This window comes from Salmo salar, chromosome 10, assembly GCF_965601325.2.
Source record: "Salmo salar chromosome 10, fSalSal1, whole genome shotgun sequence".
Taxonomy (NCBI): Eukaryota; Metazoa; Chordata; class Actinopteri; order Salmoniformes; family Salmonidae; genus Salmo; species Salmo salar.
Genome location: NC_138300.1, coordinates 113,680,916 through 113,707,669, shown reverse-complemented (window position 1 = coordinate 113,707,669; position 26,754 = coordinate 113,680,916). Strand labels below are relative to the sequence as shown.

Here is a 26,754-nt window from a genome sequence, read left to right as displayed (position 1 = left end):
CATAGAAATAGTCAACATAGAACATTACCCAAAAAACCCAAGACACATAAATCAAACACACCCCTGCCACGTCCTGACCATACTACAATAACAAAATGACCCCTTACAGGTCAGGACGTGACAGGCCCATTATCAGCAACCATCACTCCTGTGTTCCAATGGCACGTTGTGTTAGCTAATCCAAGTTTATCATTATAAAAGGCTAATTGGTCATAGAAAACCCTTTTGCAATTATGTTAGCACAGCTGAAAACTGCCATTCTGATTAAAGAAGCAATAAAACTGGCCTTCTTTAGACTAGTTGAGTATCTGGAGCATCAGCATTTGTGGGTTCGATTACAGGCTCAAAATGTCCAGAAACAAAAAACTTTCTTCTGAATCTTGTCAGTCTATTCTTGTTCTGAGAAATGAAGGCTATTCCATGCAAGAAATTGAATAGAAAGATGATTGGGAGGCCCCGGTGCACAACTGAGCAAGAGGACAAGTCCATTAGAGTGTCTAGTTTGAGAAACAGACGCCTCACAAGTCCTCAACTGGCAGCTTCATTAAATAGTACCTGCAAAACACCAGTCTCAACGTCAACAGTGAAGAGGCGACTCTGGGATGCTGGCCTTCTAGGCAGAGTTCCTCTGTCCAGTGTCTGTGTTCTTTTGCCCATCTTAATCTTTTATTTTTATTGGCCAGTCTGAGATATGGCTTTTTCTTTGCAACTCTGCCTAGAAGGCCATCATCCCGGAGTCGCCTCTTCACTGTTGACGTTGAGACTGGTGTTTTTCAGGTACTATTTAATGAAGCTGCCAGTTGAGGACTTGTTTGTTTCTCAAACCTTCCACTCCTCTTTCTATTTTGGTTAGAACCAGTTTGCGCTGTTCTGTGAAGGGAGTAGTACACAGCGTTGTACGAGATCTTCAGTTTCTTGGCAATTTCTCGCATGGAATAGCCTTCATTTTTCAGAACGAGAATAGACTAACGAGTTTCAGAAGAAAGTTATTTGATTCTGGCCATTTTGAGCCTGTAATCGAACCCACAAATGCTGTGTAACGTCTGCTTCCAACTCACACTCTCAAACACGTAGATCCCCTGAACGCAGCTCACTCTCCAGATCCCAATCACCTGAATTCTGATCAGCTGTTCACACACCTGTATGTCATTTACACACACTATTTAGTTCAGTTCTTTGCAACACATCATTGTGAGGTATTGATTGTTTTGTTACACACTTCTATTCGAAGTGCTGTTTTTCCCGTATTAGCCCTCCTGTGTATGATAGTTTTTGGGCATCCTCACTAATGACGCTTTTTTTCCCTATTCCCTGCCTGTACCTTTGCATATTGGATTTCCTGTTATCAACCTCTTGGCTGATCTCCCGGACTACGTTACTAGCCTTTTCCCTGCCTGTACTGTTGCCTTTTTGGACCCCCTGTTTATGACCTTCTGCCTGCTCCTGGACCCAGCTACCTGCCTCCTCTTGTGGTCCTTTACAAAGAAACACCTGCTGCACCCTGCACTTTAAACCAGCTCTCTGTCTCCCCTCATATTCATTACATGCTGATGCTCCAGATACTCAACTAGTCAAAAAAAGGCAGTTTTTTTATTGCTTCTTTAATTAGGACAACAGTTTTCAGCTGTGCTAACATAATTGCAAAAGGGTTTTCTAATGATCAATTAGCCTTTTAAAAGGATAAACTTGGATTAGCTAACATAACGTGCCATTGGAACACTGGAGTGGTGGTTGCTGATAATGGGCCTCTGTACACCTATGTCGATATTCCATAAAAAATCTGCCGTTTCCAGCTACAATAGTAATTTACAACATTAACAATGTCTACACTGTATTTCTGATCAATTGGATGTTATTTTAATGGACAAAACATTTGCTTTTCTTTCAAAAACAAGGACATTTCTAAGTGACCCCAAACTTTTAAACGGTAGTGTATATTTTGTCTCACCAATCTAAACACAAAACCCCATAACGACCCCCGCAAAGATTTGTGCAAATTTATTGAAAATGAAATACAAAAATATCTAATTTACATACAGTAAGTAATCACATCCCTGAGTCAATACATGTTAGAATCCCCTTTGGCAGCGATTACAGCTGTGAGTCTGTCTGGGTAAGTCTCTAAGTGCTTTGCACACCTGAATTATACAATATTACACATTATTCTTTTAAAAATTCTTCAAGCTCTGTCAAGTTGGTTGTTGATCATTGCTATACAGACAATTTCAAGTCTTGCCAGAGATTTTCTTTACTTTGTTCTTTGTAGTTTTACTTTAGTGCCTTATTGCAAACAGGATACATGTTTTTGAATATTTATATTCTGTACAGGCTTCCTTCTTTTCACTCTGTTATTTAGGTTAGTATTGTGGAGTAAGTCCAATGTTGTTGATCCATTCTCAGTTTTCTCCTATCACAGCCATTAAACTCTGTAACTGTTTTAAAGTCACCATTGGCCATAATGAAATCTCTGAGCGGTTTCCTTCCTCTCCAGCAACTGAGTTAGGAAGGACGCCTGTATCTTGTTAGTGACTGGGTCTATTGATACACAATCCAAAGTGTAATTAATAACGTCACGATACTCTAAGGGATATTCAATGTCTTCTTTTTTTACCAATAGATACCTTTCTTTGCATAACTCCCAAGTGGCGCAGCGGTCTAAGGCACTGCATCACAGTGCTAGCAACGTCACTACAGACCCTGGTTCGATCCGGGGCTGTCTCACACCCAGCAGTGATTGGGAGTCCCATAGGGCGGCGAACAATTGACCCAGTGGCGTCTGGGTTACGGGAGGGTTTGGCCGGGGTAGGCCGTCATTGTAAATAAGAATTTGTTCTTAACTGACTTGCCTAGTTAAATAATGTTTGTTTTTTTCATTTGAAAAATTGCGAGGCATTGGAAAACCTCTCTCGTCATTGTGGTTGAATCTGTGTTTGAAATTCACTGTTTGACTGAGGGACCTTAATTGTATGTGTTGTGTACAGAGGTGAGGTAGTCATTCAAAAATCATGTTAAACACTATTATTGAACACAGAGTGACTCCATGCAACTTATTATGTGACTTGTTAAGCACATTTTTACTCCTGAACTTATTTTGGCTTGCAATAACAAAGGGGTGAAATTCTTATTGACTCAAGACATTTCAGCTTTTCATTTTTGTATAATTTTGTAAACATTTATTAAAACATAATTATTATTCCACTTTGACAATATAATCAATTTTAAATTTAGGCTGTAACACAACAAAATGTGGAAAAAGTAAAAAAGTGGGAATACTTTCTGAAGGCACTGTACTGAAATTAGACTACCTCTAGTAATGTATAGCATTCGCTAGCTACCTATTTCACTCTGAAATGTTGTATAACAAATCAATGAGGGAGCAATATATCCAGTATGTCTTCTTGAGGCTGGATAGACACATCTAATGAATGGATTTCAATGGCAAGAGCGCTTTCTCTAATAACTTTGCATAAATCCATGTTCACCTTTAGCCTTCATGTAATGCCAAACCAGACAAACATCCATTAGATTGACAGATTATATAGACAGAACATAGAATATAATGCAATGAATTGCTAGTTCACTTATAGCCTTACACAAAACTTAATTTGCTATTTTGATATTACAGTCTCAATAAAATATATAACACCTCGTGTCAGTGGAATGCCTAAATAAATAAAGGTCAATAAAGGAATTAGCAGAAAACTGTTTGAGGTCATTTCAAAGAAAAGCCAGTGACATTTTGGCATTAGAAAAAGAGAATGTCTTGATTGACACTTAAACATTTTGCAATTATCCTGCTGAATACCTCTAGATAGCAAAAACTTCAGGGTAGCAACATCACAACAGTCATACAAGGAACATAAACCAATTTCTAAAAACCTGTTTTCGACTGTGTCATTATGGGGTATTGTGTGTAGATTGATGAACATTTATTTTTATTTAATCAATTTTAGAATAAGGCTGTAATTCAACCTAGCACATCCAACCCAGGAGGAACAGTATGTCAACAAACATCTGAGTCAGGGAGAGACAGCGTTAAAAGCACAACCACCACACACACACACACACACACACACACACACACACACACACAAACACAACAGCCACACACACACACACACACACACACACACTTAATGTGTTGTGAAATCTGTTGTGTAATGCATTGTAATGTTTTTTAAATTGTACAACTGTCTTCATTTTGCTGGACCCCAGGAAGAGTAGCTGCTGCCTTGGCAACCGCTAATGGGGATCCATAATAAATACAAATACGTACAAACACAGAACAGAGGAGCTGCTGACCCGGTCTGAACCAGTTCTCTGTGATTTATGGTTTATGGTCCCAAGGCAGACACACTTTTGTTCTCGGGGGTCATAAATCTCCTGCACCTCCAAGCAGATCAGCTGACTATCCTTGGCAGGCCAGCAGACACCCCTACGCTTCGCTTAGTCCCATCTTCAGACTACTGTACAGTAGGCTATACCTCTCAACACACACACACACACACACACACACACACACACACACACACACACACACACACACACACACACACACACACACACACACACACACACACACACACACACACACACACACACACACACACAGTAAGTTGCACGCACAAACACAAACACACACACACACAGTAGGGAAACAGTTTTGATGCCTTGTTGTGGGTCTGCACGCACGCACACACACACACACACACACACACACACACACACACACACACACACACACACACACACACACACACACACACACACACACACACACACACACACACAGTAGGGAAACAGTGATGACTTGTTGTGGGTCTACACACACACACACACACACACACACACACACACACACACACACACACACACACACACACACACACACACACACACACACACACACACACACACACACACACACGGGAAACAGTGATGCCTTGTTGTGGGTCTGCACACACACACACAGACACACAGAAACCACGGATATATTTAGCCCCATCCATAAGAGCTGTACATTACACCGCTTAACACAAAGAAGCAGAATCCTCCTCAAACAAACAGACAATAGTAGACAGACAATAGAATGCGATAACGACAAGCAGAGCACCATTCATTCCAGCATTTAAAACATGCTAACAGTGCTTCTATGGTTTACCTGTGTGTGCTCTCCACAGCTCCAGTCCCAATGTAATATTCCAATTAAATTATTGAATTCACTCATGAAGTGGAGAATTTACATTGAATTGAAGTTGAATTTTAACTATCTTCAAGTTATGGAAATGGAATTGAATTGGAATTAGACTGTTTGAACTGTTTGAATTGGAATTGAAAAAATCTTTGGAATTGAATTGGAATTTTATATTTGTACATTTTCCAGTGAATGGAATTAATGCACTTAGTATCAATGGACTGCAGGATTTATTTAAAATGATTTATATTATTTATATTTCCAGTATAGCCGTATGCTGTAGCAAGGCTGTCTGAACAGTGACATGATTAGCCTGAAAGCCCAAGGGAAATGAATTTGAATTTGTGGAATTGTTGGGGACAATATTTAATTGGGAATTGAATTCTTAGAATTTACCTAACATTTGATTTGAAAGGAATTTAATTATATCTGAATTCAAAGACTGACCTGGGATTTTATTTGAATTAAATGGAAATGACAGGGAGAGGGAATTTAATTAGAATTGCACTGTAGACTGATGCCTTAAGCACACTATAACAGTATGTATTTATGAGTCATTCTGTAATACAAGACTGTGGCACTGTGTGCACCTACATTGGCTGTTTTGTAGGTGGAGGCTATAGCTGTGTGTGTGTGGGGTGGGGGGGGGTGGGAGGGGGGGGGGGGGGGGGGTGGAGTGACATGCACCTTCTCCTTCCAAAAAGACTAAACAGCATGTTGAATACAATGATTTGGATGACAAATTTAACCACCTGAAATTAGTTACTTCCACCAGACCACAGACATTTTGATGGATCCTTTGTACACAAGACATGAGGCAACTCACTGTCACAGAGAGGAGTGCAGGGAGGGAGTGAGGAAGACAGAGAGAGGGGAGGCAGGGACAAGAATGACAGACAGTGACAGCAAGAAATGAGACAGAGGGGGAGGCAGGAAGGAGAGTGACAAGGGTTGAGAGAAAGATGCACAGAGAAAGAGAGAGGGCGAGATCTGCCTCTATGTCTACCTCTAACAACGACATAAAACAGCATGCTGAGGGGAGAGATTGTGATCATCTGAAGTCGCTGGTAGCAGAGAGAGAATACAGGATGCTCAAGCTTTACACAGTAAACCATGAAATATCACAGCTACAGGCATTTACACTCACTCACCTGCCGGCTGTATTGCTGTACGTTTAAGAAGTGTCTCTCTCTGCTCTGTCTCCTGTCTGTTGTCAGTGTGAGGAGCGTGAGGGAGTTCTGCCGATGCTCTGTGCTGCACGCTGCCACCAGTCTTAATAATCTCCATGACTCACACAAGAACAGATCATTGGCTCTCCAAAACAGTGGCGTAAACACTTATAATGGCAATCGGTAGCCACGCTCTCTCTTTCTCCCTCTCTCTCTCTTTCGCAACCACCTCTCTCTTTCTCTCCCTCTCTTTCATAACCCCCCCTCCCTCCTTCTTTCTCACAGTCCAACTCCTCACCAAGGTGTCACTAACTGTTTCTGCGCACCCTGCATCTCTTTGGCTCTCTCTTCCTCTCCCATCTCCGCTCTCCAGATTGTCCGTCTTAAAGAAAGGGAGGTGTTGGGAAAAGCTAATTATAGTTAAGGGTCGCAGCAGCGGGACAGGCTTCGTGAATAATACATGAGCTCAATATTAAGAGGTGAATGACTACCTGGAGAAAACATAGGCACTAGGGGATGACAGGAACCCAATTACATTCACTTAGCTAGGAACATCCTGTTGTAATTATGTACATGATGGAGGATGGAAGAGGCTGAGGTAAAAGAGTCACTGTAGCTTTTGAGTCTGTAAAATGAGAAATTCAACTTAAGATCGCAGAGGCATCGAAGAACATCTCTTAGCCTTACAGAGAAGAAAAACGTCAGATATCTTACATTAGAGCAATGAGTGTAAATACGAGTCTTTACATTGGTTCATATAAAGTGCATCGCCTACAGGCAGATTGCCTGGCAACCCAAACTCCTTGCTCCGGCCAAACGCTACGCCAATGGAAGTCCATTCTCGACCATCTGATTGGTCCCAGAAACCGATGGGTTGGGCCAGAGCCAGAACACACGTGGGTAAAGTGGTGGTTAGAAAACTTGTCATTGGCTTTGATAATGTGATTGGTTAGAGATGATCCAATCGCTGATGATTTTGTTTTGTACAACACCCCTCATTTTGATGTCACCACAAATGACTTCAATGATGGCAGTCTCAGACTGAAGTATGTAGCAAACGATAGTGCTGCAGAAGAATTCAATTTGTCATCAGTCAAATAAGATACTCAAGAAAGGGTAAAATATTGTAAATGTAATTTAAAAAATAAATGTATCTCTATTAAATATATTGATTGGTCATTTGTCTGGTGTCAATAAGTCAGCAGTGTTGTTTTATTGCATTATCGATCTATTGTAGGCTATTGGAGTATCTGTCCATAGGACCACTTTAAGCCGTACACTCCACAGAGTTGGGCTTTACAGAAGAGTGGCCAGAAAAAAAGCCATTGCTTAAAAAAAGAAATAAGAAAACACATTTGGTGTTCGCCAAAAGGCATGTGGGAGACTCCCCAAACATATGGAAGAAGGTACTCTGGTCAGATGAGACTAAAATGTAGATTTTTGGCCATCAAGGAAAACACTGTCTGGGGCAAGCCCAACACCTCTCATCACCCCGAGAATACCATCCCCACAGTGAAGCATGGTGGCGGCAGCATCATGCTGTGGGGATGTTTTTCATCGGCAGGGACTGGGAAACTGGTCAGAATTGAAGGAATGATGGATGGCGCTAAATACACGGAAATTCTTGGGGGAAACCTGTTTCAGTCTTCCAAAGATTTGAGACTGGGACGGAGGTTCACCTTCCAGCAGGACAATGATGCTAAGCATACTGCTAAAGCAACACTTGAGTGGTTTAACCTCTATGGGCTAGGTGGGACGCTAGCGTGCCACCCGTGGTGCACTCCATCAACAGCAGGTGCATTTCAAGAGCGGCAAATTTGAATCCAAATAAATGTCAAAATTCAAATTTTTCAAACATACAACTATTTTACACCCTTTGAAAGATAAACATCTCCTTAATCTAACCACGTTTTACGATTTCAAAAAGGTTTTACGGCGAAAGCATAAATTTAGAGTAAGTTAGGACAGTACATTTACAAGAGTTGTGTGTAATGTTTTGTCAATTCAAAGACAGGGTCACCAAAACCATAAAACCAGCTAAAATGATGCACTAACCTTTTACAATCTCCATCAGATGACACTCCTAGGACATTATGTTAGACAATGCATGCATTTTTAGTTCTATCAAGTTCATATTTATATCCAAAAACAGCGTTTTACTATGGCATTGATGTTGAGGAAATCGTTTCCCTCCAATAACCGGCAGTCAAGTCAGCGTCACAAATTAAATAATTAAAATTAGAAAACATTGGTAAAATATTATATTGTCATTTAAAGAATTATAGATTTACATCTCTTGAACGCAATCAACTTGCCAGATTTAAAAATAACCTTACTGGGAAATCACACTTTGCAATAATCTGAGCACTGCGCCCAGAAAAATACGCGTTGCGATACAGACTAGACGTCATGTTGGGGAGATCTAAAATCGAAAATACTATGTAAATAATCCATTACCTTTGATTCTCTTCATCAGATGTCACTTCCAGGTATCACAGGTCCATAACGAATGTAGTTTTGTTCAAAAAAGCTCATCATTTATGTCCAAAAATCTCTGTCTTGTTAGCACATGATCTAAGCCAGCCGGACTTCTCGTCATGAACGAGGGGAAAAAATATATTTACGTTCGTTCAAACATGTCAAACGTTGTATAGCATAAATCATTAGGGCCTTTTTTAACCAGAACATGAATAATATTCAAGGTGGACGAATGCATACTCTTTTATAACGTATTGGAATGAGGGTACCCAACATGAACTCGCGCGCCAGGTGTCTAATGGGACATCATCGTTCCATGGCTCTTGTTCGGTCAGATCTCCCTCCAGAAGACTCAAAACACTTTGTAAAGGCTGGTGACATCTAGTGGAAGCAATAGGAAGTGCCAAAATATTCCTCAGCCCCTGTGTTTTTCAATGGGATAGGTTTAAAGGTAATACAACACATCAGGTATCCAATTCCTGTCAGAAAATGTCTCAGGGTTTTGCCTGCCAAATGAGTTCTGTTATACTCACAGACACCATTCAAACAGTTGTAGAAACTTTAGAGTGTTTTCTATCCATATATAATAAGTATATGCATATTCTAGTTACTGGGTAGGATTAGTAACCAGATTAAATCGGGTACATTTTTTTATCCAGACGTGCAAATGCTGCCCCCTAGCCCTAACAGGTTATTTAGGGGAAACATTTAAATGTCTTGGAATGGCCTAGACAAAGCCCAGACCTCAATCCAATTGATAATCTGTGGTATGATTTAAAGATTACTGTACACCAGCGGAACCCATCCAACTTGAAGGAGCTGGAGCAGTTTTGCCTTGAAGAATGGGAAAAAAACAGTGGCTAGATGTGCCAAGCTTATAGAGACATACTCCAAGAGACTTGCAGCTGTAATTGCTGCAAAAGGGGGCTTTACAAAGTATTGACTTTGGGGGGGTGAATAGTTATGCCCGCTCAAGTTTTCTGTTTTTTTGTCTTATTTCTTGTTTGTTTCACAAAAAAACATGTTTTGCATCTTCAAAGTGGGAGGCATGTTGTGTAAATCAAATGATACAAACCCCCCCAAAATCAATTTTAATTCCGAGTTATGAGGCAACAAAATAGGAAAAATGCCAAGGGGGGTGAATATTTTCGCAAGCCACTGTATGTGAAGTTTGTTGGTTGGGGGGATGGGATGGGATGGGAGATTGGGGGTGGAGGCCCACTTCTTTTTTGTTTTCTTTTCCTGTTCACACTGAATACTGAATTTATTATTATTTAAACTTTAAAATATGATCAACATTATCAATACTTTGTAATTATGCACCTTTTGTAATGTTTATTTTTTTAATTCTCTTCTTGTGGTCTTCTTCTTCTGAGTGGCAGCCCACAGGTAGAATGTATGAAATAATGAAAAACAAATGGAATATAATATGAAATTATATCAATTAAAATATGGTACCTTTAACCCCCCCATCCCCATGAAAAAATTCAACACCCCTCATTTTGACGTCACCATAAACCACTTCAATGATGGCAGTCTCAGACTGTAGGGTACAATAGAGCTGCGGAAGAATTCAGTTTGTCATCAGGCAAATAAGATATTCAAGAAAAGGAAAAACATTGTAAATGTAATTTAAAAAATAAATGTGTCTCTATGAAATATATTGATTGGTCATTTGTCTGGTCTCAATAAGTCAGCAGTCTTGTTTATAGCATTATGGATCTATTGTAGGATATAATTACCCTCTGTGATGCATACAAGACTTTGGTAAAGACCTGACATCAATAAAAGAAAAAGCCTTGAAAGAAGCAACATAAAACAGTTCCTCCAATATCCAATTCACTTTTACGCCTTTGTCTCAGAGGAGAAAATAATTGGGTAGAAATAATTGTTTCCCTGACAGCTACTGCTGGAGTGCTCTAGGGTAGCATAGCCTTGCCTTGAATTAACTAGCCATGCAAATCTCATGCATGGCGTGTCAATGCTATAGTAATTATTTCCCTGAGGTGTAAACGTCAGTGGCAAGAGAAGTGTATGCATTTCATGTCATTAATGTATTTAATAATTATCGTGACTACCTATCAGGCCTGGGTTCAAGTACTATTTCAAATATCCCAATTACTTTCACATACATTCCAAAGTAAGTATTCAGATAACCTTTATTGGAAAAATCAAGTAGTTGAATATTACAATGTATTTGGAAATACACTTGGAAAGTATTTGAAAATACTCACATACACTGACTCAAATACACTGCCATACATTTAACCCAGGTATTTGAAAATAGTATTTAAAATACGTTTTTGAAAATTATTTAAAATATAATTTGGAAGACTGTTATTTTTTTTTTTTTTTACAAATAACCATGCAAGCATTCCAATAAAAGTACTTGTTTTGGGCTTTGTACTTGAAAATACTAAAATACACAGAAAAAAGTATTTAAAATAACAAATACTCCAATACAGATGTATTTAAACGCAGGTCTGCTACCTATATGAAAATGTGGCGCGAGCTTGCTATTAGATCAGGTAGCCTTTTTTTATATGTTCCATGTCAACTAGAGCTGGGACGATAAACTGAAAATGATTGACACCGACCAAACCGACGACTTATCGTGGACATTTTGTCGATATAATTAATTACGATAAATCACCTACAGCATAGGACCTTACTTGGAAATGAGAAGTTTGTTTGCTGGTTGGGGTTGGGGGGATGGGATGGGATGGGAGTTCGGGGTTGGAGGCCCACTTCTTTTTTGTTTTCTTTTCCTGTTTGTACTGAAATTATTATTATTTAAACTCAAAAATATTATCAAAATGATCAATACTTTGTAATTATGCACCTTTTGTATTGTTTTTTTATTTTCTCTTCTTGTTGTCTTCTTCTGAGTGGCAGCCCACAGGTACAATGTATGAAATAATTAATAAAACAAATATGGATTCAATATGAAATTATATGAATTTAAATATTGTACCTGTAACCCCGCATGACAGAAATGTATAAGTTCAAATAGCATTCAAATAGCTTTTTTTGCAAAAAATATATGCCTACTATGCTTATCATATAATTAGATTACACTCAATAGGGACAATCAAGTCCATGACAGCAATTTAGAGATAAATGTATGAAGCAGCTGTTTGGCTTGCAGTCATTTCCAGGTCAGATGAGTATGGGGTTTGGGCACCTGCGTTGTCTGAAATCCCTGGTAATAAATTAGTGACGACAATTCACAGCTCCGGTAGCAGGTGCAACATTCCTCCTGTTTTGAATGGACTTTCCCAAGGCACCTTGTACTACTGTTGACTGTTGTGATAATGCTATTGTCTCTTTGAGTTCAAACTTGTAATTGTATACAAAGTCTTGTTATTAGAAAAATAATTTACCTGAAGTCGTTAGAGGCACTATTTTTCACAAACAAGTGCAATAGTAGATCTTATCTGTATTGCGTGGCGCTATAGTTCAGGGGGTGTGTCCAAAACATATTTTGGGGTATTTTCACGAGGGGTATAATAACACAATACTTGGCGGTGGAGTAAAGAAATGCTGTGATATGAAGAGACATATCTATTTTAAAAACTTGAGTGAGAGAGCAACAATTACGGTTCCTACCTTCTGGTCTGCATCTGTCACGTCAAGCTCTGTGCCCTTGGCCTGATGATCAAAGCCTCCACTGTAGTGTCATAAACAGCTGGTGTGATAGGGGGAGGGGGGCTGATGCCTTCATAAATAAGCTATTTCAACTATCCTCCCCATACACACGCACACACATACCCATGCACACACCCACACACACACACACACACACACACACACACACACACACACACCCACACACACACACACACACACACACACACACACACACACACACACACACACACACACACACACACACACACACACACACACACAGACACACACACACACACACACACACACACACCCCACCCTTAACAAACACAAAGAGTTTAGGTCTTTGTTCTTTGTTTCCACTGTCATTGACGTATATTTAATGGAGGATTCTGTGTCTTCTCGTCTTTGATTCCTTTGGCACTTTCATGCTGCTTACAAGCACCACATTACCCCTCATTATCATCTCAACCATGCTCACTCCACTGCAGACAACTACTGGTTCCTCAAAGATCCCTCGGAGGAGCCATGAGCATTAATTGCAATCTCCACCATCGTCTCAATGGTACACAGTTCCATGATATAATCCATAGCCTCTCTCCTTTGCTGTGTGCTATTGTTTGTGCCGGCTATGTTGAATATTATTCATCCCTCACTGTGGACCGTTTACTTTAGCTGCTTGCAAATGCCAGCGTATTCCCTACCTAGTGCACTATACTTTTGACCAGAGCTCCAGGGGCGCTCGACAATGGTGACCCTGGCTGTGACCCCACTCCCTGCTGGTGTCTCAGGGGGAGTCGGGATATGCAAGAAACACATTTCCATTCCATTATTATTATTATCTCTCACTATACTACAGCCAAGTCCTTTCATGTATCTGCCAATATCCTCCCCCCCGAAGGCTGTATGACATAATGCCTCAATAACACAGTGTCTTTTGTAGTATAAACGCTACGGGCGTAACGATACACCTATTTGTACCAAACCGTTCAGTACAGGGAACTCAGTTTGGTCCGCACTGTGAACACGAATGAATACATAAAAAACAATATTAAAAAAAATAAGCAATGCCTACGCTGTGCTGTATGCTGCTTGATGAAATCTGAACTGAAAAAACATTTCAGGCTATTCTGTTAAAACAACTAGAGCCTATGTGCACATTGTAATCCAAATTCAAATCTTAATTGCGGCATTTCAAACTATCCATTTGTGAGGCACAGCCGGGAACTAGTTCTGTACGATGGAGAGTGGTGGGGTCAATAAACCGTTTAAATCTCCAGTTTGGGAAAATGTTGGCTTCCAAGTAGATTACAACGGCGATGGACAGAGAGCTGTGTATAAAACGTTAACACATGTCGCCACTGCTCATCGAGAATAGCCTATGTAGCTGCCAACACCTCAAACATTTTGATACATTTACGCCAAAATCGCCCCAATATTCCTACCACCGGAGCTTGACAGAAATGCAAAGAAACAACAACACAACTTCGCTTCCCCTCTGCATTCAAGCAGCTCTTCACAGCTGATTCTGACAGGGCTAAAGAAATTCCAAGCGCGATTAGTGTTTATAGCCGTGGATATGCGCCTATTCTCGGTGGTTGAGAATAGAGGGTTTTAGCACCTTGTGAAAGTGGTTGAGCCACGTTACGAACTTCCCTCTCGCACCAATTTCAGCAAACAGGTAGTACCTGCTCAATATAAGCAAGCCAAAGCCCAAGTTTTCAATGAATTGGCCAATGTACCCTGTGGTGCGCTTACTGCAGATGGTGGACCTCCAGGGCTACAGAGAGCTACTTAACAGTGACAGCCCATCACATTACCCCGGAGTGGGAGATGAGAAGTAATGCACTATAGACACACCGCCTTTATGAGAGTTACACAACTGTGAATATTTTTCTCTTTGCTTACATATTGACTTTACACACATATTGCACTTTATTTTAGTGTTGTTTTTTATGAGTATTCACAATCAGGAATACCAACACTTTGTATTTTCTTAAATAAACAAAAATGAACTCCAGTATCTGTTGGCATTTCATTTTACCGCTGTACCGAAAGCGAACCGAACTGTGACCCCAAAACCGCAATACATAAATTAACCGTGGGCTTGGTGAATTGTTACACCCCTAATAAACACATCAAAATCAAGATTCAGATTACAGTTCATACAACCTGGATGTTAGAAGACAGCAAAGGCAATTTTCTCTTCAGGGATGGAAGTGCATTTTGGTCCTGCAGACCCCTCTGGACACAACTGATAAATATGCAACATATGCATTCAAAAGGGAAATTATTTTATCAGGTTTGAAGTTATAGTTACTGTATAGCCTACAAGTTGCATAAATAATACACAGAGAATTTATAGTACTACAGGTTAATTGGTAAGTCAATCCAAAGTGCATAAATGTATGCACATAATGGGAATTATTATGACATTTTGAAACTACTCATCTAAGATAATATATTTAGCTCCATGTGACGGTAGGGGAGAGTGGAGTAAGTTGAGCCTTTTTTAAATTCCGCATCACTCCGTCAAGGGAAATATAGTATTCTCTCTAACAAAGATATCTTCATGTATTTCAGGATGTTGTGTTTCCCTGGAAATAATCTGAATGAATGTAAACATAACAGTTTTGAAAACATAGCTGTCCAAAAAAGTGGTCTCCTGGCACAACTTACACCGGGTGTGAGGTAAGTTGAGCCGCAGGACAGGGTAAGTTCAGCCGCCTACACATTTCTGTGCTGAATTAAACATTACCACTATGTTTTTAAAACCAAGTCTATCTTTATTTCCCAAACACAATTCAACACAATCACAATTGTTTTATTGTCTTTTAATCATTTCATTTTAAGTATATTTTAACACAGGCTTAACACCTAACAAACAATGTACTTTTTGTAACACCTTTAAAGAGTGACTGCCTTCAAAAAGCAACAAATCCCTTTGAAAATGCCCTATGTGGCATTGATTTGAGTCAGTAACAGTTATTCTAGTCTCAAAATGTACTACAAAGGATAAATAGCATAACTTGGGTCATAAAGTCAGTCTGGTCTAAAACGGAGTTTGGAACATCCATGTGTCAAAACGGGTAAATGAAGGTTGGGTTTTTATTTGACAATGACCATTTGCCCACTAACATGAATAGCTGTGGTGATTGCTCTCTCTCAAATAGCATAGAGAGTGAGACAGACGTGCTCAGCAGGTCCGACTTTATTTACCTGAGAAATACTGCACCAAACACCTTACAGTAGGTTGATGTAAAATTGCGCAACCAAAAGATCCTCGGCAAAAACGTCACAATATATTACAGATTTTTTGAGTTATCTTAGATTCATTCTGGGGATTTTGAAGAAGTGAAACAGGCTTCCACGTCTACAGCGTATCATGGGGTACAAACATCATTAACGAAATGTGGAATCAGTCAGGAAATACACATTCAAGACTGAAATCTTGTTTTTCGAATGAGCAACAGAAAAACACATGCCAATCGGAATGCTCAGTGGCTCTTTAACATAGGCCAGGCCCTGTTGTTACCTCATATCCCAGTGATAATGCCTTGCATTGGGAAGAATGCACTTCAATTTGCTCAACTTGCCATTGGCTCAACCATTGGTTCAACTTAACCCATGGCCATTGGCTCAACTTTCCCCAACGCAAACATTTTGTCTATAGTTGCCCACACAGTTACAAGGTTGCACTATCATGCTAGGTTTAGGACCTCATATTGAAGCTTATAGAGACCCCAAATGATGTATAGAACAATCTTAAAATTATCTCTAACACAATAAATTCATTTGAGTTGGTGAAAATCTGTTTTTTGTTCCTTCACAAACTCCATGAAAGGAAGATCTCTTCCTAAACATTTGGTTAAATAATTAATTTTGTGCATGGTTTCCCAGAAACGTACTATTTTGGCTCAAATGAACCCCCTCTCCCCCAATGTAAGGTGAGAACCTAGCTGTAACTGCTTCAAAATACATTTTTTTTATTTAACCTTTATTTAAGTGCTTCAAAAGAAACACAACTGTGTGAGATTATAACAGCAGTTAAACTGTGCCAAGACTACTTCAGCACGTTGTCTCTCATTGATTACATGGTTACAGAAATGGACATTGTATTGCTAATGCAGCCAGCGAGTGCGGCAGGTAACCAATAAATGATTGACACAGCAAGATGCAGAAATGAACAATGGGAAACGGCGGGCTGCCAAAGGCAACCCACACAAACGAGTGGCTGGAGATGCTATTAAATAAAGAGTGAATCACTTAAAATGAGTGAGTGCTTGACATTTTTTGACAAATGTATTTAGCGTCTCTCCTTACAGTACCCTCTGCCATCAACGATGCCATCTGTGACTCACAGCACATTACATTATAATGATGGTTAAAGAGCACAAGCTTCAGAACATGAACTTTTCCTCATGACAATAGCAGTAAAATCAGATTAAAAAAAGATAAAACTACACCTTACGGTACAGTAGGAACTGTGAAGAGACACACACACACACACACACACACACACACACACACACACACACACACACACACACACACACACACACACACACACACACACACACACACACACACACACACACAGGCACAGACACACGCATACACACACACACACACACACACACACACACACACACATGATAACATACGCATTATACACACAAGTACACATAATTTTGTGTTGTAGATACAGTATGTGGTAGTAGAAGAGTGTTGTGAAATCTGTTGTGAAGTGTAATGTAATGTTTTTATTTGTATATAACTACCTTAATTTTGCTGTACCCCGGAAGAGAAGCTGCTGCCTTGGCAGGAAATAATGGTGATCCATTATAAACCCCAGGAAGAGTAGCTGCTGCCTTGGCAGGAACTAATGGTGATCCATAATAAACCCCAGGAAGAGAAGATGCTGCCTTGGCAGGAACTAATGGTGATCCATAATAAACCCCAGGAAGAGAAGATGCTGCCTTGGCAGGAACTAATGGGGATCCATAATAAACCCCAGGAAGAGTAGCTGCTGCCTTGGCAGGAACTAATGGGGATCCATAATAAACCCCAGGAAGAGCAGCTGCTGCCTTGGCAGGAACTAATGGGGATCCATAACAAACCCCAGGAAGAGTAGCTGCTGCCTTGGCAGGAACTAATGGGGATCCATAATAAACCCCAGGAAGAGAAGATGCTGCCTTGGCAGGAACTAATGGTGATCCATAATAAACCCCAGGAAGAGTAGCTGCTGCCTTGGCAGGAACTAATGGGGATCCATAACAAACCCCAGGAAGAGTAGCTGCTGCCTTGGCAGGAACTAATGGGGATCCATAATAAACCCCAGGAAGAGTAGCTGCTGCCTTGGCAGGAACTAATGGGGATCCATAATAAACCCCAGGAAGAGTAGCTGCTGCCTTGGCAGGAACTAATGGGGATCCATAATAAACCCCAGGAAGAGTAGCTGCTGCCTTGGCAGGAACTAATGGGGATCCATAATAAATATAAACACAAATCAGATCAGATCAATGCAGCAATGCCTCCCCAGTGCTCAACAAGATGCCTCTATGGTGATTTTTAACAGCAAATAATGAGAACATTTGGCCACCATGTGACTATCTCTGTGTCCTGATATTTTACATAGTATAGTTTGTTTTATTGAGAATCTTTTATTTTAGCTTCAAGTTCAAAATCTCAGACTGCCAAGTGAAAGGTGAAATGATCGGTAGAGCAAAAATAATCAACCTGTGCCTCTCAATTCCTTGTAGACTTTGTGCTAATTCCCCAAAGCCAGCAGTTTGACAACCACAGGCCCTCCTATTAAATGTTCAGTGTATTAAAAAACAGACATCTAATTATCATTCTCTCAATGGGAATGTCTTGGACTAGCATGCTGTTAATTTGTCTGTCAAACGATATCAACAAACCCCCTTTTGATGTCAAACTGCAGAATAAAGGAACTTTATGGGGCGATAAACACTTGACTGTTTATGGAATGTCTCTAACACTATAGCAGCTCCCAGATAATTGCTTCTATCTGTTTTACGGGAACAAAAGAAACGTCACTTGACTCACACCTTGTTACACCTTGTGACTCAGAACTTCATTTTGAGATATCTGAAAACATGAGGCCAACAAGTTTGAAAATTGGGTGTAAAAGCAGGAATAAGGGCTTGAATTAAAGGGTAATTCAAAAGGATACCCTTTGAAAGAAAATACCATTTGTGGCAGTAACTACACAGTGGAATAAAATTGCTACCTACATGAAAACCACATTTGATGAAAAAGTTTTTTTTTCAATTCAAAATCTTGTATCTAGGGACGCTGCTTTGGGAGCCATCACACACCTCCACTCAAAACTAAAATCTCAAATCTTGAGTAAACACTGCAAGCAGGGCAGACAAAAGCACTGGTGGCAAAACGAGGGAGGGCATACATACAGCCGGTCCTTTTTCGATTCCTACCTCTTTTATAAACATGAATTCAAGCCCTGCATCAGCATGATGCTTAGTGAACCAGTTAAGCACTCGACGGCCATCAGAGCTGCATCTCTGATTCCACCGAGATGGGAGCTAGATCCATGCCTAGAGTGTTAAGAGTCTTGGGCTGCGATCCCAAATGGCACCCTAACTCCTATATAAAGAGGGTCCTGGTCAAAAGTAGTGCACTAAATAGAGACTATGGTGCCATTTGGGACGCACCCTTGCTTTCCACTGCTAATCTTGGCAGTGGTGCTTGACTTACTGTAGTAATGCTGCTTAACATGGCAGAGTCCACACAGACACAGTCCATTCATTCATACAGAGTCTGTCAACAGCTGGCTCTAAGGCCTCTTTACACAGGCTGTGTGTCCCAAATGGCATAATTTCCCCTATATAGTGCACTGCTTTTGACCAGAAGTAGTGCACTTCATGGGGAATAGGGTGCCATTTGGGACAGCCGCAGCAGTGACTGGATGCACAGAAACAAGAGGTGCAGCCAGAAATCCACTTTCACCGTCACAGACAGTCCTCATTTGTCAAAGACTACACCTCACAGTCTCACATCCTTACTGTCACAGTAAGCTTGATGGCTTCCACACACACACCGCAAGGCCGACTAGATATTCATTGGCCCCTCTGACCTTATCCTCCTCGGATAATCATAGTGGCAAGCCAACGGAAAGACATTATAAGGAAACTACTCTTGACAATTATTTGTGGCATTTGTCTAACCTTTCACAGAAAGATGCGAAAGATACTGGAGATGCTGCCTGCCTAGTTCAGCTAGATGGCCGCTCAGATGACTCACACACTGTCTATCGACCCTTTGACAGTCAACAATTAAGAATATGTAGAACAAAATGTCAGTCTTGATTTTTGGTTCAGAAACACACATTTAACATGCCGTAATGAAATTTGCTAAACTGAAAAGAGAAGTAACTGAAACCTTTAGATTTGAAGTATACATGTAATGTGAGTATACATTCTGTTAATCAGAGGTTCTCAACCTGGGGGGGTACTTGGCCTATCCGCAGGGGGTACTTAGGAAGACTCAACATAGACCTGTTTGTAAAATGCAAATGAGGTGGTATCCTGGGAAGTGCAAAATGCAATCGTGAGTAGGGCTGCACAATTAATCGAATTCACATCGAAATTGCAATATTCACGGGCAATGTACATATCACAAGAGATATTCATTTCGCATTATTTTGAAACGCCACGTCCGTTTTTATAGTTTACTCTGTCTGCGTTTAACGTCCATTTTTACAGTTTACTCTGTCTGCGTGTAACGTCCATTTTTACAGTTTACTCTGTCTGCGTGTAACGTCCATTTTTACAGTTTACTCTGCGTGTAACGTCAGTTTTTACAGTTTACTCTGTCTGCGTGTAACATCCATTTTTACAGTTTACTCTGTCTGCGTGTAACGTCAGTTTTTACAGTTTACTCTGCGTGTAACGTCAGTTTTTACAGTTTACTCTGTCTGCGTGTAACATCCATTTTTACAGTTTATTCTGTCTGCGTGTAACGTCCGTTTTTACAGTTTACTCTGCGTGTAACGTCAGTTTTTACAGTTTACTCTGTCCTGCGTGTAACATCCATTTTTACAGTTTACTCTGTCTGCGTGTAACATCCATTTTTACAGTTTACTCTGTCTGCGTGTAACGTCCGTTTTTACAGTTTACTCTGTCTGCGTGTAACGTCCATTTATACAGTTTATTCTGTCTGCGTGTAACGTCCGTTTTTATAGTTTACTCTGTCTGCGTGTAATGTCCGTTTTTACAGTTTACTCTGTCTGCGTGTAACATCCATTTTTACAGTTTACTCTGTCTGCGTGTAACGTCCGTTTTTATAGTTTACTCTGTCTGCGTGTAATGTCCGTTTTTATAGTTTACTCTGTCTGCGTGTAACATCCATTTTTACAGTTTACTCTGTCTGCGTGTAATGTCCGTTTTTATAGTTTACTCTGTCTGCGTGTAACGTCCATTTTTACAGTTTACTCTGTCTGCGTGTAACATCCATTTTTACAGTTTACTCTGTCTGCGTGTAACGTCCATTTTTACAGTTTACTCTGTCTGCGTGTAATGTCCGTTTTTACAGTTTACTCTGTCTGCGTGTAACGTCCATTTTTACAGTTTACTCTGTCTGCGTGTAACGTCCGTTTTTATAGTTTACTCTGTTTGTCGTGTCTCTCTCCCTCTTTCCTCTTGTGGCTGCTTCCCATACACACAAAGCCCCGCCCCCTGTCACTCAAGCAGCGCAGTTCCTCCTCCACGCTGTTAGATTCACTATACACTGAGTGTGTATGACATAGGCTTCCATGATATAGACTGACCAGGTGAATCCAGGTGAAAGCTATGATCCCTTATTGATGTCACTTGTTAAATCCACTTCAATTAGTGTAAATGACAGGTTAAAGAAGGATTTAAGACATGGATTGTGTATGTGTGCCATTCAGAGGGTGCCAGGCACACCGGTTTAAATGTGTCAAGAACTGCAACGCTGCTGTGTTTTTCACACTAAACATTTTGCCGTGTGTATCAAGAATGGTCCACCACCCAAAGGACATCCAGCCAACTTGACACAATTGTGGGAAGCATTGGAGTCAACATGGACCTGCATCCCTGTGGAACGCTTTAGACACCTTGTAGAGTCCATGCCCCCGACGAAATGAGGCTGTTCTGAGGGCAAAAGGGGGTATAACTCACTATTACGAAGGTGTTCTTAATGATTTGTAATCTCAGTGTACGTTTGCATGCTGTTCTGTTAGGTCAAATGCAGTCAACAGACTGTTCCAAACAAAAACAATGCTGCCTTCCACTTTGCTTCTTAATATAAATCATTTTGTTTCTAGGATTCCAACATCTATATTGGAAGTCAAATCGCAATTGCAATATTTTAGATTTTTTTTTTTTTTTTTTGGGGGGGGGGGGGGGGGGGTACAGTAAACCAAAAAGTTTGAGAACCACTGTTCATTTTGGAGAATGGAAAGAAACACGAATAGTTGACTGATTACACCATTTCAGTCTAGTAAGGAATTAGGGCTCAGACACACCAATAGTGTTTGCTGGCTGAGAGTACTAAGCACCTCTGAACGCAATTTGCGAACGGAGTGCTCACCGATTTTACACGTAGAATCACCTGAAAATGTCGGCAGTCAGACAGCGGGTGGTCCCTAAAACACAGCGCGCTGAATGATCGGCAGACGAACGCTAGAATCAGTGCTATGTGTGTGAGCCTTTAACATTCTAGTCAAGGAGCAACTAAGTATCCAGGAGTCCAGGTGAAGGGCACGTATCAAGGACCTTAGAAAATCTTCCATTTAACGATCTCGTGTTTATCATTGACTGACACTACACCTAATCGAACTGTTTATGTAGGAGATTAATAATCATAGGCTAAGAGACAGCATTAGGACACAATTATAACAGAAAACATAACTTGTAATGTAATACTTGTGATACTGCTGTATTAAAGGTTTTAATGATCTGTTATTGATTTTTGGTATGTGAATTCAGATGAATTCATTTAGTTAACCTTACTCTTAGTAAAAAATGTAGTTTCATCACGACGCAACACCCCTCACAGTGACCCCTGATGATGAGCCACACGCCGTCTCCAGCCAACAGAAACCAGCGCTGCTGCTGCACAGTAATGAGTAGCTGTTTGGCCACAGGCCCCTTAGATGAGCCATGGTGCTGTCACTCTCACCACCCCAGGACACAAGCTGTTCTACAGAATTAGGAAAACTACAGCAACTACTACTAGCTACTACAGCAATGTGTGAACTACTATTTAGATATGAGGACTACAGCAATGGATGTGTTTTGTTTTGTGTTACATGTGTGCCCTCTGCAGTTTATTCAACAATAATAGCCTATCTCAAAGTTTGACATTCTTGACTCCTGTCAACCTAACATTGTTGAAGTAGGTTGCTTCTTTTTGGAATCTAACTGTATTTATCCACCGAAGTGAAGGTTATTATAGGCTAACCTACTGCAACTGTATTTGCAGTAGATGTGGGCTATACCTCAGGATAACCTTAAAAGCATGGGTAAGAAGCCAAGTTTCTAGTATTTGTGTGTAGGCTAACATACTTTATGTGTAGACCAGTGAAATAAGGTCTTACATTCTTGCTCGGGCTATTTATCTACAGTAGGGCTCCACATCCACAACATTGCCAATCTTAAAAACATTGCAGATATTACTGTATACGAAATATGTAAAATAGGTTACTCACGTCAAAACATAATGTCGTCGTTTTACCCCGCGGAGGATGTTGTCATGCTTTACTTCTCTGCAAACGCATCTAATGAAACCGTCGAGTGCTCGCTTTACAGTAGCCCTACAACTCTGCTACAGTCAGTCTTCAGCTCGTGAATTCTTTGCTGCCGAAGATGCGCCGACCGACCTGTCCCGAGTGTCTAGGGGTTCTGTTCCCTCTCAGAAGAAGGAATTCTAGAAATATACAATATATGAAACCTTAATACAACAGTTGCATCACTACATGTATGGAGGTGCTGCGTATTATCTCGCTCTCCTCCCTTCGACTGCGAGGAGACTGAAGGCAGCGCGTGGACCAGTGATGCTTAACGCGCCCAGATTGGAGAATATGGTAACTGTCTATCTCATCCTATATTGCTAACAGTTTCCATAAACCACCTGTGTAAACTATAAAGCATTATGAATACATTTACAGCGACTATTATATTGAACATATTACAAGGCTTGCTTGCTTTAATTATCTTTTTCAATAAACATTTTAATTAATACATAATTGATAAATTATGTATTAAATAATTAATAAATGTAGGCCTATTCATTTCAAAACATTTTTAATATTGTGTGCCAACAATGAGTCATTTTGCATTCCAACATTGTAAACCTTGTTGCATGATGAAAGGCTTGGGGACTTTAATTATAAGGGGAAACATGCATTAATGATATAATTCCAGACATTTGTATTTGAATTTCTATTTCTATTTATCAGGGATCCCTATTAGCAGCAGCTACTCTTCCTGGGGTCCAAACACATTAAGGCTCTTACATTAGATATAAAACTGTACATCATATAACATTATTACACCACTACATATCTACAGTACAAAATGTATAATACCACCATACAACAATATTACAATGTACGTGTGTGTATAGTGTGTGTGTGTATGCATGTTGTCTGTGCCTATGTTTGTGTTGCTTCACAGTCCCTGCTGTTCTATAAGGTGTATTTTTACCAGTTTTTTAAATCTGACTCTACTGCTTGCATCAGTTACCTGATGTGGAATAGAGTTCCATCTAGTCATGGCTCTATTTAGTACTGTGCGCCTCCAGAGGTTTGTTCTGGACCTGGGGATTGTGAAGAGACCTCTCGTGACATGTCTTGTGGGGTATGCGTTGGTGTCCGAGCTATGTGCTAGCAGCTTAAACAGACAGCTCGGCATTCACGAGCTGTCTGTAAGAATGTGTTCTTAACTGACTTGCCTAGTTAAATAAAGGATAAATATATATTCTTTTTTTAAATAAAAAATTCAGCTTGTCAAAACATTTTACAAAAACTTTGAGCCAGGAGAGATTGACATGCATATCATTTTCCTAAGTCCCTTTTTGTGGCACCTGACCACACGACTGAACAATAGTCCAGGTGTGACAAAACTAGGGCCTGTAGGACCTGCCTTGTTGATAGTGTTGTTAAGAAGGCAGAGCAGCACTTTATTATGGATAGACTTCTCAACTTAGCTACTACTGTATCAATATGTTTTGACCATGACAGTTTACAATCCAGGGTTACTCCAAGCCATTTAGTCACCTCAACTTGCTCAATTTCCACATTATTCATTACAAGATTTACAAGAGGTTTAGGGTTTAGTGAATGATTTGTCCCAAATGCAATGCTTTTAGTTTTAGAAATATTTAGGTCTAACTTATTCCTTGCCACCCACTCTGAAACTAACTGCAGCTCTTTGTTAAGGGTTGCAGTCATTTCAGTTGCTGTAGTAGCTGACATGGATAGTGTTGAGTCATCCGCATACATAGACACACTGGCTTTACTCAAAGACAGTTGCATGTCATTAGTAAAGATTGAAAAAAGTAAGGGGCCTAGACAGCTGCCCTGGGGAATTCCTGATTCCAACCTGGATTATGTTGGAGAGGCTTCCATTAAAGCACACACTCTGTGTTCTGTTAGACAGGTAACTCTTTATCCACAATATAGCAGGGGGTCTAAAGCCATAACACATATGTTTTTCTAGCAGCAGACAAGAGGTCAAGCCAGAGTTGGCCCTGGGTCTAAGGTAAGGTTGCTGTCTCCCTGGGCACATGTGTATTCAACACCCGGTTGCATGCGCTTTCTTCTCATATTTATGCACACATCAAATATATATATTTTTTAACCTTTATTCAACTAGGCAAGTCAGTTAAGAACAAATTCTTATTTTCAATGACGGCCTAGGAACAGTGGGTTAACTGCCTTGTTCAGGGGCGGAACGACAGATTTTTACCTTGTCAGCTCGGGGATTAAATCTTGCAACCATGCAGTTACTAGTCTAATGCTCTAACCACTAGGCTACCTGCCGTCACTATGATCGATAATGTCAAAAGCCACACCAAAATCTACCAAACAGCTCACAATATTTTTGTCATCAATTTCTCTCTGCCAATCATCAGTAATTTGTGTAAGTGCTGTGCTTGTTGAATGCCCTTCCCTATAAGCGTGCTGAAAGTCTGTTGTCAATTTGTTTACTGTAAAATAGCATTGTATCTGGTCAAACACCATTTTTCCCAAAAGTTTACTTAGGGTTGGTACAGACTGATTGGTTGGCTATTTGAGCCAGAAAAGGGGGGTTTACTATTCTTAGGTAGCGGAATGACTTTAGCTACCCTCCAGGCCTGAGGGCACACACTTTCTAGTGGGCTTAAATTTAAGACATAGCAAAATAGCAGTGGCAAAATCATCAGCTATTATCTTCAGTAATTTTCCATCCAAGTTGTCAGACCCTGGTGGCTTGTCATTGTTGATAGACAACAATCAATTTTCACCTCTTCCACACTCACTTTATAGAATTCAAAAGTACAGTGCTTGCCTTTCATAATTTGGTCAGATATAATTGGATGTGTAGTGTCAGTGTCTGTTTCTGGCATGTAATGCCTAAGTTTGCTATCTTGCCAATGACAATTAAAGTAGTTATTAGTGGGTTTTGTGATGAATGAGCCATCTGATTCAATGAATGATGGAGCCGAGTTTGCCTTTTTGGCCAAAATGTAATTTAAGGTGCTCCAAAGCATTTTACTGTCATTCTTTATAGAATTTATGTTTGTTTCATAATGTAGTTTCTTCTTCTTTTTATTTAGTTTAGTCACATGATTTCTCAATTTGCAATACGTTTGCCAGTCAGTTGTGCTGCCATACCTTTTGCCTCATCCCTCTCAACCACATCCTTTTTCAATTCCTCATTAATCCGAAGGGGATTTAACAGTTTTTACAGTTATTTTCTTAATTGGTGCATGCTTATTAGTAACTGGAATAAGCAATTTCATAAATGTGTTAAGTGCAGCATCTGGTTGCTCCTTATTACACACAACAGACCAGCAAATATTCTTTACGTCATCAACATAAGAATTACTACAACACTTCTTGTATGACTTCTTATACACTATATGAGGCCCAGCTTTTGGAACTTTGGTTTTCCTAGATATGGATACTAAATTGTGATCACTACAACCTATGGATTTGGATACTGCTTTAAAGCACATTCCTGCAGCATTAGTAAAGATGTGATCAATACATGTTGATGATTTTGACTTCATTAT

The 26,754-nt window shown here is 40.1% G+C and overlaps 1 protein-coding gene across 1 annotated transcript in view; it reads right to left on the bottom strand.

The window, feature by feature from the left end:
- mgat4c (mgat4 family member C) overlaps nucleotides 1-23,543 on the bottom strand; it is a 205,974-nt gene extending 182,431 nt beyond the window's left edge. The window contains exon 1 of the mRNA XM_014125695.3: nucleotides 23,186-23,543. The gene's annotated coding sequence lies outside the window, so the exon portion shown is untranslated. The remainder of the gene's footprint in view (nucleotides 1-23,185) is intronic.
- Nucleotides 23,544-26,754: the final 3,211 nt, after the last annotated feature.